The sequence below is a fragment of the Chelonia mydas genome, chromosome 2 (assembly GCF_015237465.2).
Source record: "Chelonia mydas isolate rCheMyd1 chromosome 2, rCheMyd1.pri.v2, whole genome shotgun sequence".
Classification (NCBI taxonomy): Eukaryota; Metazoa; Chordata; order Testudines; family Cheloniidae; genus Chelonia; species Chelonia mydas.
This window is the reverse complement of record NC_057850.1, coordinates 118,284,363-118,301,161: the sequence shown is the minus strand read 5'-3', so window position 1 is coordinate 118,301,161 and position 16,799 is coordinate 118,284,363. Positions and strand designations below refer to the sequence as shown.

The 16,799-nt window shown below is 43.3% G+C and overlaps 1 long non-coding RNA gene across 1 annotated transcript; it reads left to right on the top strand.

Moving 5' to 3' along the window:
- The first annotated feature begins 15,718 nt into the window (after nt 1–15,718).
- LOC122464289 lies at nt 15,719–16,542 on the top strand. Its single transcript, XR_006288227.1, has 2 exons — nt 15,719–15,770; nt 16,422–16,542. It is a non-coding gene; the product is annotated as an uncharacterized LOC122464289 (long non-coding RNA).
- Nucleotides 16,543–16,799: the final 257 nt, after the last annotated feature.

Here is a 16,799-nt window from a genome sequence, read left to right as displayed (position 1 = left end):
CCATAGAGGGGCAGGGATTTTGTGAAGCGGGCCAATACCCCACACAGCTCATGGGGGCCCCCTTATTTCCTCCTTAATCAGCCCTGCTCCCCCTCCATCAGCCACTGTCCTGAACCTCTCTTGGGAGCAGGGAAGCTAATCATACTGAAAGGGGAAAAAGCATAAGTTAAAGTTGACTCTGTCAATATTACCTTAGGCTGCCTCTACACTGCACCCATTTGTAGCTTAGGTAAACACCCTGGTGCTAGTTGTAATGTAGCTGGCTCACTAAAGATAGCAGTGAGGCTGCTAGGATGAATGCTTCCACACGGGTTGCACAAGCCTCTCTGACCTCCCTGGGTACATCCTAGCTTGTGCAGCTGGTGGTGAAGCTGTGTGGCACAGGTACATCTATGTGAGCTGCAAATCACCCTCTGTGTGTCTCTCACCCCACATCTGTTCAGTGTAGCTCCTCTCCAGCAGTGGAATTGGAGGGGAAGATGGAGGGGTTTATTTTTAAAACTGCTAAATGACTTCCTTACATTATTGCTTCTTCCCTGCTAGGCCAGAGGTAATGAGACTGGAAGAGCTGCCTTTAGACTACGCATTGGGGTCTCAGGATTAATTAGGGATTGTCACTAGCCTACTCCTAATACTCTCAAGCCAGGGCTGCTCATCCACATTTGAGAGGTGTTGCTATACTCAAGGTGTCGCCCCTTAATCCCAGCAGAGGCCAGACTTTGTTGCCCGCGAATCCTATAGCATGCCACTGCTGCTCATACGAACTTTAATTCTGGGATCTTAAAATTGTCAAGGCTAATATCAGTATTAAAGGAAAAGTAAATCTCTAGCCCTTTTACCAGAGAGATGGCCTTGAAAATGTAAATGAGGGGTGGAAAGTTTGTTGTGGTGATTTTTGCTGAAAATCAAGGGTTATTCACAGCTCCCCTACAGTTGCCCAGGGCTTGGATTTAGGAGCCACAGCAGTAGGTCTCTAGGCCAATTTGAGATTGGGGGTTGCTATTCAGGCTTCTGCCAATGGATTGCTACAGGCTCCCTCTTGACCAATGCCTGAAATTGAATAAGCTCTCTGTTGAGCAGCTGCTGTAGCTAGCATCCATAAGAAAGGGTCCGCCCAATAGTGTGAGAGGCTAGTGTACTTAACATTGGACTGAAAACAAGGCACTCCTGCATTCTAGTCCTAATCTGACTCTAATTCTCTCTGAGGCTTTGGTCAAGTCACTTAACCATCCTACCTTGGTTTTCCCTATTTGTTTTATTCTTTTTCCATCTGGCAAACATTAATTTCTCCCGACCCTTTGTTTCTTAAAACTGACCTGGCTTTTCTTTTTCTTTTTTTAAATCTACTTCCTTGTTTGTTTCCTTCCAGCAGCATATAAATGTCAAAGGTCAGCACAGATCTGGTGGAATGGCATTTATTAGTTTACTCATGTTCCCTCTACTAGCTATGAAACTGCAGCAGGCCTGCTGTTTTTGCATCGTTTTTGCCTGTGGCTCTGCAGAACTGAACAGTTGGCTGTCTTTACTTTCAGGGGGCCTCAAACTCAATTTTTGTCTTTCAGTACCACTAATTTTGGGGGGTAGAGGAGTTTTAGACTGCAATAATTGAGTGACAGTGGCAAAAAAATGAAATAAATGACTTTTAAAATCATAACCAAGAATCAACAAACTGTACCATAATCTGTGTGTGTGTGTGTGTGTGTGAGAGAGAGAGAGAGAGAGATCCTGACATTCCTACAGCCACAAGATACAACAAATACCTTACATGACTGCAGCAACAAGAAACTTTTACTTTTTATTCACAGACAAGATCTTTGGGAAATGTAAGTCACTTAACTTTCAGTGTTATGGCAAAAGTTATCTACCCACTTACACTCATTTTACAATGCCCATTGCATGTATGAGAGTGTTTATGTTAAATCTTTGCGTTCTCCGAGTTAGGAAACTCTTTCTGTTCTTGCACTGAGGAAACTGGTCTGTGGGGAATAAAAGGCATCTCTTTCAAAGTATGCAAAGTCTAGTGCATACTGCAAGGAAGGGCAGGTCTTCCAAAAACCACTTCATACATTCCCATTGCTGTCTGCTGGAATGACTACAGCATATGCCAATTGGCAACTATTAACATGCATTTTTGATTCAGTCGGGAGTGAAACAAGGAAAACATTTTTGTAAGGCTGTTTAAAAATGATATGCAAGGGAAACAATTTTTTAAAATGTGCAGCCATTTTCTTGATGGTGCAGAAATGTCACATCCAATTCAAATGGGCCAGTTTTCTCCAACTAGATTTATGTAGCAAGAGCTGCCAGTTAGGCAGACACCTAAATAGCAAAGTGTTTCATTTTAGTATAACTTTAATTTAATAATAATGCCCAAAATATCCAGACAGGTTTATAAAGTACAAGTTATACTATTCCACTTTCTCTTCTAGTCCCCAGTAGATAAGTATGTTCTTGTACACCACCTTAAACGAGCTGGTAACTAGGTATCGGGTTGGATCTGGTTTGGATTTAAAATCTTCCAGACTTCATTAGGATTCAACTTTTCAACCGTAACCCCTTGTACATCACCCCCCTGTGCACAGTTGTGCTCTCTTGTCACAAATTTTATATTTAATTAATTTATGTATTTAAACAAATCTACCCCACAGCACTTTTCTGAATGCAGTTTTGTTTCTTCTGGGTTTTTGTAACACTTCACTGCTATTTCACTGCATATTGCATTATGGAATATTGGCTTCTCCAAAAAAACAAGAGCACTTTGCTTTCATACAGAGGATCAGAAAATATTTTCATTTTCAGCATGGATCAATTGAGAGGAGAGATATCAGCCCTGGAACTCCTGTTGCTATATCCTGTGAGCTGCGGGCCCCGATCACACCAGTACTTAACGCATGTACTTAGCTTTACCTATCGAAGTCAAATGGGACTGTTCACTTGATTAAAGTTAAGCATGTATTTATGTGCTTTGTGGGATCAGGTTTCAGCCAAGGGAAGGGAAGCGCCTGTATCACTGGATTTTCACATTCTTTGATTCTTTTACTCAATCTTACTACAGCAATATGCATTTTCAAAACACCGTTCAAAAGATTTGCTGTTTCCTCTGGCTTTATAAGGTATTTTACAACATGGAGCAAAGCACTGGTACAGATGCATACAGCACAACATGTTTTCCAAAAGTCGCTTGGTAGCCACTAGTCCAGTGGTTCTCAGCCAGGGGCACGCATAGCCTTGGGGGTACACAGAGGTCTTCCAGGGGCTACATCAACTCAGCTACACATTTGCCTAGTTTTACAAGAGGCTACATAAAAAGCACTAGAGAAGTCAGTACAGACTAAAATTTCATACAGACAATGGGTTTTTTATACAGCTCTATGTACTATATGCTGAAATGTAAGTACAATATTTCTATTCCAATTGATTTATTTTATAATTATATGGTAAAAATGAGAATGTAGGCAATTTTTCAGTAACAGTGTGCTGTGACACATTTGTATTTTTATGTCTGATTTTATAAGCAAGTAGTTTTTAAGTGAGGTGAAACTTGGGGGTATGCAAGACATATCCGACTCCTGAAAGGGGAACAGTAGTCTGGAAAGATTGAGAACCATTGCACTAGTCAGTTATGGCCTCACAAAGCTTCAAGTTACAGGCCTGTGCAGTCCCTGGCTGGACTGCAGTGAGAGAGGAAGGTCAGAGGAGTCTTCAACCCGGTGAGCTGATCCAACCTGGCTAATGGCTACTTTTCAGGGCCTTCAGCGGACACTAATGATAGGCCAAGATAATCCAGAAGGCATCACTGAATTCCGTCTCTTTGTGACAATTTTGAATGCTTTATAAAGTAGCAGCATTTACTTCTGGCAAAAATTAGGAGTCGATGAAGCTCCAGGGCTTTGTCACTTTTTTGGCCTCATCGAGACAGGAATTTTTTTCCGATTATATGCTGAGATAAGAAATTAAACTAATATAGTTATCCCAGTGTTACCCTCCATGTGAATAGTCTTCTTCTGATATGTCCCTGGGGAAGGGGGTTAAACTAAAAAAGTCACTCTCATACCCAAATAAGAATTTCCATATGAGGAGTCCTATGGTCTGTGATATGCAAAAGGTCAGAGTAGATGGTCTCAGTGATCCCTTGAAGCCTTAAAATCTATTAATCTATATTGGTTCAACTGTGCAGTGTAGACAAGGCCATTGTTTGGATAGGCATGTAAATGTCTGGATGTTCCTTCAGAGTGTCTCTGAAATATCCAAACCCCTTGGGTATGCGAAGAAAAGCTTTCTCACTAGTTATACCGTACCATGTAATTGAAAGCAGGCTACAAGGAAAACTCTGTGTGTGGTGCTTCTGCTTATAGCCCCAGAGACAGCCTGGAAGCTGAAAGTGAAGAGATGCACAGAAAGGAATAGTTATCTTTTTTTTTTTTTTTTAATCCTCAATCATACACTTTCAAGCCACAAAGAAGGCTGGGTCCAAGTTTGGGGTGAAGGTTCAAGGACTAATTCTTATTTTAATCAACCCAATTCACCCATCCCTTAAGCATATTCCATTTTGAGAGTTTAGCCTGATACAAGTCCACCTTGAAGTGAAAGGCTGGCTTTGTGGACAGAACACGCATGTGGGGTCAGGACCGCTGGGCTCTATTCCAACTTGGGCAAGAGACTTTTTATGTTACTCTAGGCAAGTCACTTAACCTCTCAAATGGGAATAATTAACTCACAGAAGTCTAACTTGTGAGGCTTAATTTATTACTGTCTAAAGCACATTGAGATGGGGGGAGTGGGGGGTGCAACAGTGTAAAGTACTGTGAACGGTATATGCATATTTTTTGTGTGGTCCCACCTATAGACAGAGAAAAACAACTCCTGTTAGGCCTGATCCACAGCTCATTAACTTAATGGAGAGACTCCCATTGACTTTAATGGGATTTGAATCAGGCCCATCATGCATACATAGACTTGTAAAGAAGAGAAGAGTCCGAACAATTAACAATTTAGCGTACAGAAAAAGAAAGCTGTTCTTCTGACTTTCTGCCTTCTCTTTTTCTTTCCCTTCTGGTGTCTTCAGATGGTTGACCTTGCCATGGAATTTTTCCCGTGGAGATATTTTCATTTGAAGTTGTTTTTTTTCACTTGGAAATATTAAATTACCCTTTTACCCCTTAGCTACAGAGACAGAGTTAGGGTGAATAAAAAAAGACAAATTTCATGTTCAGGATATGAATTTCTAGCATTTTGCCCCTAGGTACTTTGTTCCTGAAATACACGAATGTTCTTTGAATTCGCATTTCACCTCTATATGTGGCAGAGGTCCCTAGTCAAGAAAGCACTTAAGCATTTGCTTAACATTAAAGATACATTTAAAACAGAGAAAAGATACATTGAAAACATATGGAAAAATAATCCATTGACATTAAAGCTAGGCACATGCCTAAGTGCTTTCCTAAATAGGGATGATTTCCAGAATCAGGGCCATTTTTTATATTTAATATTATACTACTACCTGTATGGCTCTTGTTGGTATGTATTTGATGGATAATAAAAAACATGTTTGCCCCACTCTGACCTTCTTTCCTGTTGCCTGCCATTTTCAGCTCCTTTCTGTGGTTTGAAAGAAGATACTTGTTGTTTATTTATTAATTTTTATTTAGTTTGGTAAGCCTTACATTATATCAGTAATTATTTAGTTAGAATTTCAGATAATTATCCTTTGAAATGACAGGAGTCAAATAATACCAGATTCTGTACAGAATAAAAAAAGCTAGGTTAAGAGATAAACATCTCTAATTATCTTTTCACAATTACACGACTTTATCAATCACCAGCTATTTGGTTTGACTCATTCACTTTTTGAAATGTTTTTCTTTTAAAGTTTTTACAAAGTTGCTGCTTCTGTAGGATTTCTGTGGCTGTGAGCCCTTATGGCCAACTCCAATTTTTTAATCTGATTTTTGTCTTGATACCTTGAATATTTTGATTATATTGTTAGACTGTGGCTGGGCTAAACATATTTGAGGGAAAGAAAGCTAAGAAAGAGGTATTAAGAAAATTACTCAGCATGAGAAGATATGTTACTGAAGAAGCAAAGTTTTTATTATGGGGATTGTGCCTTTAAAATGGATTCTGATTTTTAGTATTAAATAGAGCCAATAGAAAGAACTTAGCATTAAAGTAATAATATCTAGCTCTTATACACCACTTTACAATGGAGAGGTAAGTATCATTATCCCCATTTTACATATAGGGAAACTGAGGCACAGATTGATGGGGTAACTTGCCCAAAGGTCACCCAGTAGACTAGTGAATGAACTGGAAATAGAATTTAGGTCTCCTGGGACCTGTTCTAGTGTGCTCTATTATCTACTAGTCGACACTGCCTCCCTATTTTGTTTTCTTTGAATTTTGTGTGTGTGTTTGTGTGAATTTTAGTGCTTTTGAGAAGTGCCCCGACAGCCATGCTGAAATTGTATCTTTAGCTGCAGATCAGGTACAGAAGCAGGTACACACCCAGTTCTGCCAAAGTGCCTATTGCCTAATATACTGTACAGGGTGAGAGGGTAGTTTAGTTTCCATGGCTTATTCTTTCCTTGTCCCCTCAGCAGAGAGTGCTGAGAAGTGTGGGGATTAGCATCAGATATACTTGTAGCTGTTGTGTTGTGAACTCCTGCCACTGGGAGCTTGACTGTGACCTCCACCCCAATTGACATAAATTTACCAACTGCTATTCAAATAGTAACTTTTTGTCTCTATTAACCTTGGCTGTATTTGAGACATTGACCTAGAGGGAGAAGTCTCTAAATCTCTTTAGCAATCTCTTATTCCATCCATTTTGTAAAGCTCATCGGGGGGGCGGGAGGGAGGGGAAGAGACAGCAGCAATGTTGAGAGTAATTTTATGGTGAAATTGTGGTGAGCTGCTTGTCTCTTTGATGTACTGCCCTTGAAACCACTTTGTGAACTTTGTAGCCCTTCCTGTCATTTTGCTAAGGGGAAATGTTATGTGCAGGGCAGAGGGCAGACTCAAGACAGAGCCACAGCTGGATTGGCTGAGAAAGGCCAGCAGGGGGCAGCATCCCCATGGTAGAAATTAAATAGAGTTTGTTTTTCAGCTCTTGCTATTCTTTACTACAAGGCACAGCCTAGAGCTGGAACCAGGAGGATGCGAGAGTGCACCTGCAAAGTGAGCACGGAGGGTCAAAACTGGCTAAGGCAGAGAAGGAACATGATGAATTCAGGATTTGGAAAGTACAGATTTGGTAATCAGGTTGGGCATGAGTGCTCAGGAGGCCAACAGCAGAATCTGTGATAGGATCACTTAGCCGTTCAGATTTCTGCAACCCAGTCCCGAAGGGTGTGATTCTGACACCTTTATTCATGGTGAGCAGAGCCTTACTCCAAATGGGCTACGAACATGAATAAAGGTGCTTGAATCGGGCCCTAAATGAGTATTCCCCACATTCATGTGGATTTGGTCTGTATTTCAGAGAGGGAGACTCGTTATCCCTGCTAACTAAGTTTCTAAGTTAAAATGTGTGTGTGTGGGGGGGGGAGGATTCACACCATTTTAATGCCCTGGGTTCGATCTGTCTGGCTGCAGATGCATGACTACAGCGTTGATGAGGGAAATGAGTGCATAGTTAACTTCTGTTTTTGTTCATTTTGAATGAACGGTACACCCAGCAGAAATTAACAAAACTCCATCAGAGAGCCTTTATTGTATGATTCTAAATGAATGGCGTCAGCAGCCCTGTCAATGGCACTGGAATAATCAAAATATTAGTCTCCATACATGCCAAAAAATTTAAACAAGACATCTTGCAATATTACATTTCCCTAGTTGAAGATTTCCCCAGTGTGAGAGACTCTCCAGAAGGCATAAAGCTGGCACAGCCAGCTACTGCATACCCTCTTCCCTGTAGCTCATGGTGGAGGAGGCATATTATGGGCATGGAGGAGGGGGCCTGGTCAGAGCACACTGTGGTCTGGCAATTCCCCGAAGGCCTCTCACGAGCCACTACCAGATACTCTAAAGTAGTAAAGTGGCCTAGAATCAGGAACCTGCAACTGGCTCTTTTGTGGCTCCTCTTTTGGGTGCTCCCCTGGGTGCAGCTGCAAAGGTTGAGATCAGCTGGGATATTCATGGAACAGTCCTTAGATTTAAACAGGATAGGGCATGTTCAGTGGAGAATCCTGGATGGTGAAATTCATTTCTCCTCTTGGTTCAACCCAGGACACGGTTGTCTCCCCAGACATGCTCGCAGCCTCTGTTCATACAAAGCTCAGTCATGCGTTTAGGCACTGACACACACTGTGTGGGGCACAGAGCCATACATCCTGTAGGAATTCAGGAGGAACGTACCAGGGCAGGGAACGTGCCTTCATTTGCATTTGTACAGCGCCTAGCAAAATGTGGGCAATAATAAATAATAGTAATCTTGCTAAAAGGGAGCAGAATTCCCCCTCAGAACTCTGGTACACTGGTGGAGTGTGCTCACTGATACCCTTTTTTAGAGATGCACCTACCTCCAAAAGACACCCATTTGTTTAGCTGCTGCCCAGGGCAGGGTGGCCACTTGTGCCCTCTTCTCTGTGTTTACCAGCCAGCAAAGGACCCAGACTCAATCTATTTCTTATGCTTTTGCAGGGAGAGTGAATTAAGTAGAGGAAATTAGTACAGCTGATCAATTTTTTTTTTCAAGTTTTAAAATTTAATCAGAAATATTTCAAATTTTGAAAACAAAATCCAGGGGAAATAGTGAAAATTTCCCAAAATTTCCCCTTGTTTTTCCAATCAACACTACAACTATTTCAAATTTTTCAAACTTTTTAATTTTGAAAAAAAGGTCAGGGAATTCAAAGAAATTTTCAAGAAAAGATTTTCCCCTTTATTTTTTCAACCAGTTCTAGGTTAGAGACTGCTTTTAATGTAATTTTTAAAGTATTATGTTAATTGGATGATTATTCTGCTCTGTGTTAATTTTTGTATTGTATGTGCACCCAGACTAGAGATGGTAATTGGCACAAAATATACATCAAATACAGTTAATCCATTAATTTAATACATTGATTTAGCTACCTACAATGGGAAGCATAAACCAAGCCACAAGGAGAAATACAACAAAATACAACAAAAAAGAAAGAAAAAAACAACCAAATGCTAAATCGAATTAAAATATCTTGCATTCCACCCTGAAAGTTGCCAAACCTAAGAGTAAATAAATGATAGAAAAATAATCATATAGTATATTTTTATGCTGCCTTCTGTCTGAAAGAATCCAAAAGCACTTTACAGGCTTCATATGCACAGAAATCACCACTGAAATGCTGGCATTTTATGGGAAATAAACAGTATGGCCAGAATGAAGTTGATTAGAGACGTCGCTGAACTTTGTTTGGTGTCAGAAGCCTGTTAAATCCTTCCTCTTCTAAGCTTCAGCCCAAGCTAGGTTTACATGTAAGTTGCAAAGGAAAAAACAGTTGTGAGCAGGTGACAATATATTACAACAGGAAATAGCGTCTGAAATTGTTTATAACAATGTGATATAATTGTTTATAATAACGTGATATTTCAGACATTATGGTATCTAAAGAGTTAACCACAAATGGATCCCCAGAGGCAGAATCTTGTGCCTAAACCAACCCCTGCTGAAATCAATGGAGCTTGGTGTGGGCAGAGCCGTGTGCAAATCTGATTGCAGGATGAGAGCCCCAGCCTCTATAACCCTGTTATGGCTATGATGAGAGATGGGGGCCATTTTTATTATTGGTGTACACAGATATAGAAATGATGGCATGCCCTTGCACAACAAGATTCCGTGCTTCCCCTGATCTTTTCACCTTAAATAGTATCTCACGCTGTCCTTTCCTAAACTGCCTTATGGATACTAACACATCTCACCCACACCAACAGCATCCCTTTGCCTGCCTGGGATGCCCATGAATAAGGGAGCTGAGAACCGGCAGCCCCTCTGTAACTAATTTACAGGGACACAGGAAGATATGGGACAGGCGGGGTCGATAAGAGTTCACCCCTCGTTTACATCAGAACACATGCAGAGAAATATCTGATTGCACTAATAGCTTTTATTACTTTTAACATGTACTCACTTAGCCAAACAGGTGAAAGTGATTTGTGCCAGGTTTTTACGAGCCCAAGGGCCAAGCGAGCAAAACGAGTTTTGTGTGACAGGACCTGGCTTCTCCTGGTTCTCATCCCAGTTTGAAATTTGTGAGAAAATTCAATTTGAGCAAAGCACCCTTTTCAACTCTGAGACAAGCTCGCGGCCACCTGAATCAAAACCAGATGTACTTATCAGGCCTAAAGATAACAAATAGCGGCTTGAGATCCTGTCAGCAGAGGACCACCAGAGCAAGGGCTACAATACTCGCTTGGCTCATGAAATTCTAGCATGATGCATATTAATGCTCACCAGATCTGGAGTCAGGCCTCTTCTATTTTTTTTTCTTTAATAAATTCTTCAGAACATCACTGCATTGTAAACTGGTTATTTGAGACTGTTTAAGTAAAACCAAAAGCCTCCACATATCCCGCTAATTCCCCCCACCTTCCCGATCCCACTTTCCCCAGGCTTACAAAAGCAGGTCTTTTAAAATATGCCCATAGCAGGAGATGGTTTGTTTTGGCAAGAGAGCAGGTGCCTTCCCAAGTTCTGAGATCTGGCGTGTCAGCAATGACCAGAGGCCTTGGGTGGCCGGCTTCACGCTTACACTTCCCTGTGTCAGCTGATATACCTACCACCCACACTCTGAAAGATTCCAGCAAATTCAGAAACTCTTAAAAAAGGGAGCTGACCTTTCTCTCTGTCCTTCTCCCTCTCTCACCAGCCCTTTCCCTCCTGTCCCTTTGGAACAGCCAGGGCATATTATGAATTTCAGGCTTTACTTCTTATAAACAGCAAGGTAGGGGAACATTTGAAAACTAGGGCCGTGTAACAGTAGCTTCTTGCACATTAAAATATGACCGAATAGACAAATGATGCCTTAAATCTCTAAAATATTCTTCTCTGCCCTTGGCTAAAGAGAAAAAAAAATTGGGGGGAGGAGGTTTATTTGGTTATTTTTCAGGCTAATTTTATTTGGTGCCCCCAAACAGAGGGTGTCCATTTCAACACGGTAGTCGGCTATTCTCCCATTACCTTTTAATCATTCTCTTCTTTCTGCAACAGCCAAACAAAAGCATTAGGCTACATAGTGTCTAATAATCTTCAAATGTAATCTCTATCCAAAACAAAACTAAAAATCTACTCCTCAGAGGTTTTGTTTTTCAAAATTGTTATGAACACAGCACACCCAGCAAGTTGCCCTGTTTCTAAACCCTTCTTTTTATTTAATCTTTGCTTAAACAGAAGAAGAAAGAGCCCATATTGAACTCTTGTCGGGTACTAGTGATGCTGTGTTAGAGTGGGAAATCCAGTATCTTTCATGTGGCCCATTTCTGACTTGAGATCCATTTGGTCTGATTCCACTCCCTTTCAAGCTCTGGCAGCATAAAAGAGCTTGAAAGGGAGTGGAAAGGACCTTCCTGCACACTGGGCCTCCCTGGTGAGCACAGAGTTAGCATAAAGGCTCTATACAGGCTCTCTACCAGGTATTGGTACATGGGGCACATTGGGGCAGCATGGAGTGTGTCTGAAGTGCACCACATTACCGAAATTCTGTGCTTCCCAAGGCCCAACAGGAACCATGGGAAATACAGTGGCCCTGAAGCTGCTCTGACTTACACTGGGGACCAAACAGGGCCCTGAAAAGCCCCAGCCCTTCCCTCCCCCCCCCACCCCACACACATTCCTACCCCAAGCAAAGGAAGGGATTAACTGAGAAGCACATTGATTTCAACTGCTAATTAGGAATAGCTAATTCAAGCATTTGATAGTACCAGTCATTGCACTAGAAATATAAAATGTCATTTGGTAAGGTTACATAATTATCACTCCTGGCATGTGTGATGCTGAATTGGAATTAACATATTTTTGTTTAGTTTCATAAACCTATTTTCTCATGATTGTATATAGACAAAATAAGACCCCTGACAATAAATCCCAAGAAATGATAAACGTGTCCATCACATTTCACCACTAATGATGGCCTCTGGGAGTCTTTAGATAGTGCAGGCCAGAGTCTGCTCTCAGTTACTATGCCAACCTCTCACTGTCCATATGGTCGTAAGGGTATAACTGAGAGCAGATTATGGCCCAGTCAGCTTTGCTATAATGCCTTGGGTAGTGGGTCTCTGGGAGAAACACATAAATACACCAGTCTGTCAAAAAAGGTTGCTACATGCTTGTGTAAGGGAAATTAAGCAAGCAGTATGGGACTGGTGTGATTCAGCAATCTCTTTAACCAGCTACTTGGCTTCCAACTTGACAGTATTGCTGTGGTTACTGGAGACAGGGAGTGAAGTTCCCATGATTAGAATCATGGTAAATAAGCCACTTCCTCTTCTAAGCACTAGTCAACATTTTTCTTTTGCCTTCCTAAGCAGTTGCGGAGGGAATTATGTCCCCTGTGGAGGTGAGAAGAGTTAAATGAACAAAATGGAGGCTCAGTAGGAATTCCATATCCCCTTAACCCGTGCTACAGAAAGTCATCGCACTGATGGTAATTTTCTTAAATGTGCTAGCAACACTTGGAATCACACCCAGCCTCTGCTTTCTCTCACCCATCCCTTGCAGTAATGGATGTCACATTCTCAAACTGTCTCTTCCGAGGAGAGGATGCTATGACAGTTGGCCCAATGGCCAATGTATGTGGAAACTTACTTTGTGCTTACATTTCCTTTGTCAATTTCTTTTCCACCTGATTGATTCTTCATGTAGGAATATGTTCAGATAATGGGTCCCACCTCTCTGTTTTGCTATGGATTAGAGATGGGTCTGAAACCAAAACCCCATATCCAACTACCCCCACTTTGCAATCCTTTTCTTCTTACCTAGACTGACGAATTTTTCTTGTTCTTCTGTAGTTAGCTGAACCAAAACCAAAGATCTGAGCACCCCTGAACTATGCAGGTTTTGCCATCCAGATATGGATCTAAATTTTCCAGATCAATCCTATATCTCTTGCAAGGGCCACATTGTGCCTCTGGTACTCAGGCCAAGTAGTACCATACTCGTCTGCAAGTAGCCCTATTGACTTCAAGGAAACTACTCTTGAAGAAAGGTATTACCATATTGTGAGTAAGGGTGGCAGAATCTGGTTTTAGGCTGATAATACACTTTATAAAGTCATCCCGAATTGCTGGAATAGAGTTCAAAGATGAGGCTGAAGACAAGGGTGAAGATCTGGGGATGAAGCCAATGGAAGGTCTGGAATATTTAGGGTTTTACAATGTTTTGAAGCAACTGCTTAGGTTAAAAGTTTTGTGCATTTGGGGAACCTCTCTGTCTAGGTAGGGACCAGCACTTAATGGAATATCTGAAACTAGAGGCTACACATAATGACACCTTCTATTTTCTAAGGCATCTATCAGTTTGGGTCAGTTCCCATTTTATGAATAATTATTCTTCTGCCACTCTCTTGCTGGCAGTTTGGTGCAACCATTCATTGTTCAAAATCTGTGATGTGATTAGTCACTTATATTACGTGGGCTGCGTCAGTTTCCTGATTGGAGGAGTATAACTCTTAGAAACAGGCTGCTGCAGAGGAAAGATGGGCCAGTGGCCAAGGGTGCTAACCTGGGAAATGTGATTTCAACTCTGTGTTCCATCACAGACTTCCTATGTGACCTTGGGCAAGCCACTTAGTCTCTGTGGCCCAGGCCCGTAAAGGAACTTAGGTCCTTATGTCCCAGAGTTAGGCATAGGGGCAATCCATAAAACCCTACTTGGCTACTGCTCAAATTTTCACTGTAGAAGTCTCTGGGCAACTCTCTTTCTGACTCTAGGCATCCCCACTGCTGCCTCCCCCGGGCTCTAGGCATCCAGACATTTATCTCATACCTCGGTTCCAGGGTGAGTAAAACATTCCCCATCCATCTCACCTGCTGGGCCCAATCTGGTAGGCAGGCGAAGCATGCTTACCAAAGCAGGCCTCATTCAGAATCTGGCAGTAGGATCAGGTGGTGGTTCTGCCCTTGTGACTTTTTGACCCAGGGGTTAGAGCGCTCATCCAGGATGCGGGAGACAGGTTCAGTTCTCCCCTCTGCCTGACATGGAGAAAGGATTTGAACTGGGGTGTCCTACCTTTCAGGAGAGTTTTCTAGCAACTCAGCTATTGGATATTCTGATGTGAGGCTCATTCAGTCTCTCATGTTGAAGCTACTCCACGGGGTATAAATAATTAAATAGTCATTGGAGCAGTGGGACTGGGCCCTGGGTCTTCCCTGTGCTATAGAGTTATTCTCACTCACTCTGGCCAGCCCACTGACTCTTCAGTTATTTATACACAGTTGAACAGCTTCAACATGAGACCCCTACATCAGACTATACCATTGCTCAGTGGTTAGCGCACTCTCCTGTTCAAATTCTTTCCCCCCCACCAGGCTGAGGGGAGAATTGAATCTATATCTCCCACAACTCAGGTACGTGTGCTAACCACTGGGCTACAAGGGAAGCACTGCCCCACCTCCTCCTAAAATACCTAAGCCACCTGACTCCTCAAGACGGTTCCTGGCTGTGGATCACAAGCAGGAATAGGTGCCTCCCTGCAGCCCAGACTTAGGTGCCTATTGCTGTGAGAGGGGTAGCACTTAGGACATCCCTCTCTCCGCAGCAGCTCCCATTGGCCAGGTTAGGCATCTTCCTACCTAGCATACTGGCTTTTGTGGATCATGTTCTTAGTCCCCTAGCTCTTCCCATTCATTGTATCTAGAGTCTCAGGATTTGACTACACTTGCGAGTTAGAGCGCATTAAAGCATCCCTGGGCGCCCTACCTCATGACGCGTCCACACTGGTAAAGCACGTAGAGCACCCAGACTCCGCGGCTAGAGCACTCCTGGTATTCCACCTTGGCGAGTGGAATAATGGTTTTGCTCCCCCGCTGGAGCATCGCAGCGCCAGTGTGGATGCCCTGGCCTGTTAATGTGCTCTGATCAGCCTCCAGAAGTGTCCCACAATGCCTGTTCTAACCACTCTGGTCATCACTTTGAACTCTAGTGCCCTGCCCTCAGGTGACCAACCGTCAGACCCGCCCTTTAAATTCTCTGGGAATTTTGAAAATCCCCTTCCTGTTTGCTCAGCCAGGCGTGGAGTGCTCTCAGTGAATCTTTCCAGGTGACCATGCCTCCATGTGCCAGGCGATCCCCAGTATGGAGCAATTGCAAGGTGCTGGACCTCATCAGTGTTTGGTGGGGAGGAAGCTGTCCAGTCCCAGCTGCGCTCTGGCCATAGGAATTACAATATCTTTGGGCAGATATCAAGGGACATGATGGAAAGGGGCCATGACCGGGACGCTCTGCAGTGCAGGGTTAAAGTGAAGGAGCTGTGGAATGCCTACCACAAAACCCACTACTGCAAATCCCGCTACCGCAAAGCCAGCTCCGGTGCTGCCCCCTCGACCTGCCATTTCTACAAAAAGCTGGACTCAATACTGGGGGGGTGACCCCACCACCATTCCAAGTACCACCATGGACACTTTAAAGCCCAGTTCAACAAGGCAGGAGGAGGAGGAAAGCAGGAGTGAGGGTGCTGAGGAGGAGGGAGACACTCCGGCATTCCTAGATGCATGCAGCCAGGAGCTGTTCTCAAGCCAGGAGGAAGGTAGCCAGTCGCAGCGGCCGGTGCTTTGGGAAGGACAAACACCAGAGGAGGTTCCCGGTAAGTGGCTTTTATTTTGGGAATTAAGTTATTCGGTGCAGGCTCTTGGGGTGAGGAGGGTTAGGGCTGCATGCATGCCTAGATGTGGAATAGGGTTTTGATGTGCTCTCTCACATCATGGTAATTGGCCTCAGTGATCTCTTCAAAGGTCTCATCCAGAAGTTGGGCAATGCACTTGCTCAGGTTTCTTGGGAGAGCCACTGTGGTCTTTGTCCCAGTCAGGCTAACATCTGTGCCACTGTGCCATGAGGGGCGATTTGCACATTGTGGCCGGAACCATTGCTGCACACAGGCAAGCTGCATATGGGCCAGGATGGAAGCCACATTGTATTAAAAGACCCTCCCTTGTTTCCCAGGTCACCCTCAGATATCTTCCAGGACGATCTCCTGTGGAAAATGTAGGGAGAATGTTCAGTATAGGGGCCCCCTGCACAGAAACCTGGAGGACAGTATGGCTGTGAAACAATCAGTCCCCCTTGACCTAGTGCTTACTCACCATTTTGGGGCTCCCGTGGGTTATGTGTGCTTGCTTTGAGGTGGGCAAATTATGCTATTTTGTAGACTGTGCTTGCCCTTAAGTATGGGGGAATCATTGCTCTGTCTGGTGTGAACAATGCTGTCTCTGTTAAGTGTTGCATTTTGCCTTTACAGATGCAACCTTGAGATCTCAGCCATCCGTGTTATCACTGGCTGAAAAACTTCAATGAATTAGGAAGAGGCCACATAAAAGCAAAGAAGACATGCTGCATGAAGTCATGTAGCAGTCCCTTAACAAGAATCTAAAAGTGCAGGAGTGAAGTGAGAGTGAAAGGAGGATCCGCCAGCAGAATGAGGAGCGCTGGCACAAAAGCGCAGAGCTCTGGCAGCAAAGCACGGAGCGGCTGATAAGCATCATGGAGCACCAAGCAGACTCGATCCAGGTGCTCGTAGCCATGCAGGCAGAGCACTACTGCGCCTGCTCCCTCCCCTCCCCCTGCCAGCCCTTGTCCCAAAACTCTTTCCCTTGTGCCCCCATGTCACCTCCACCCC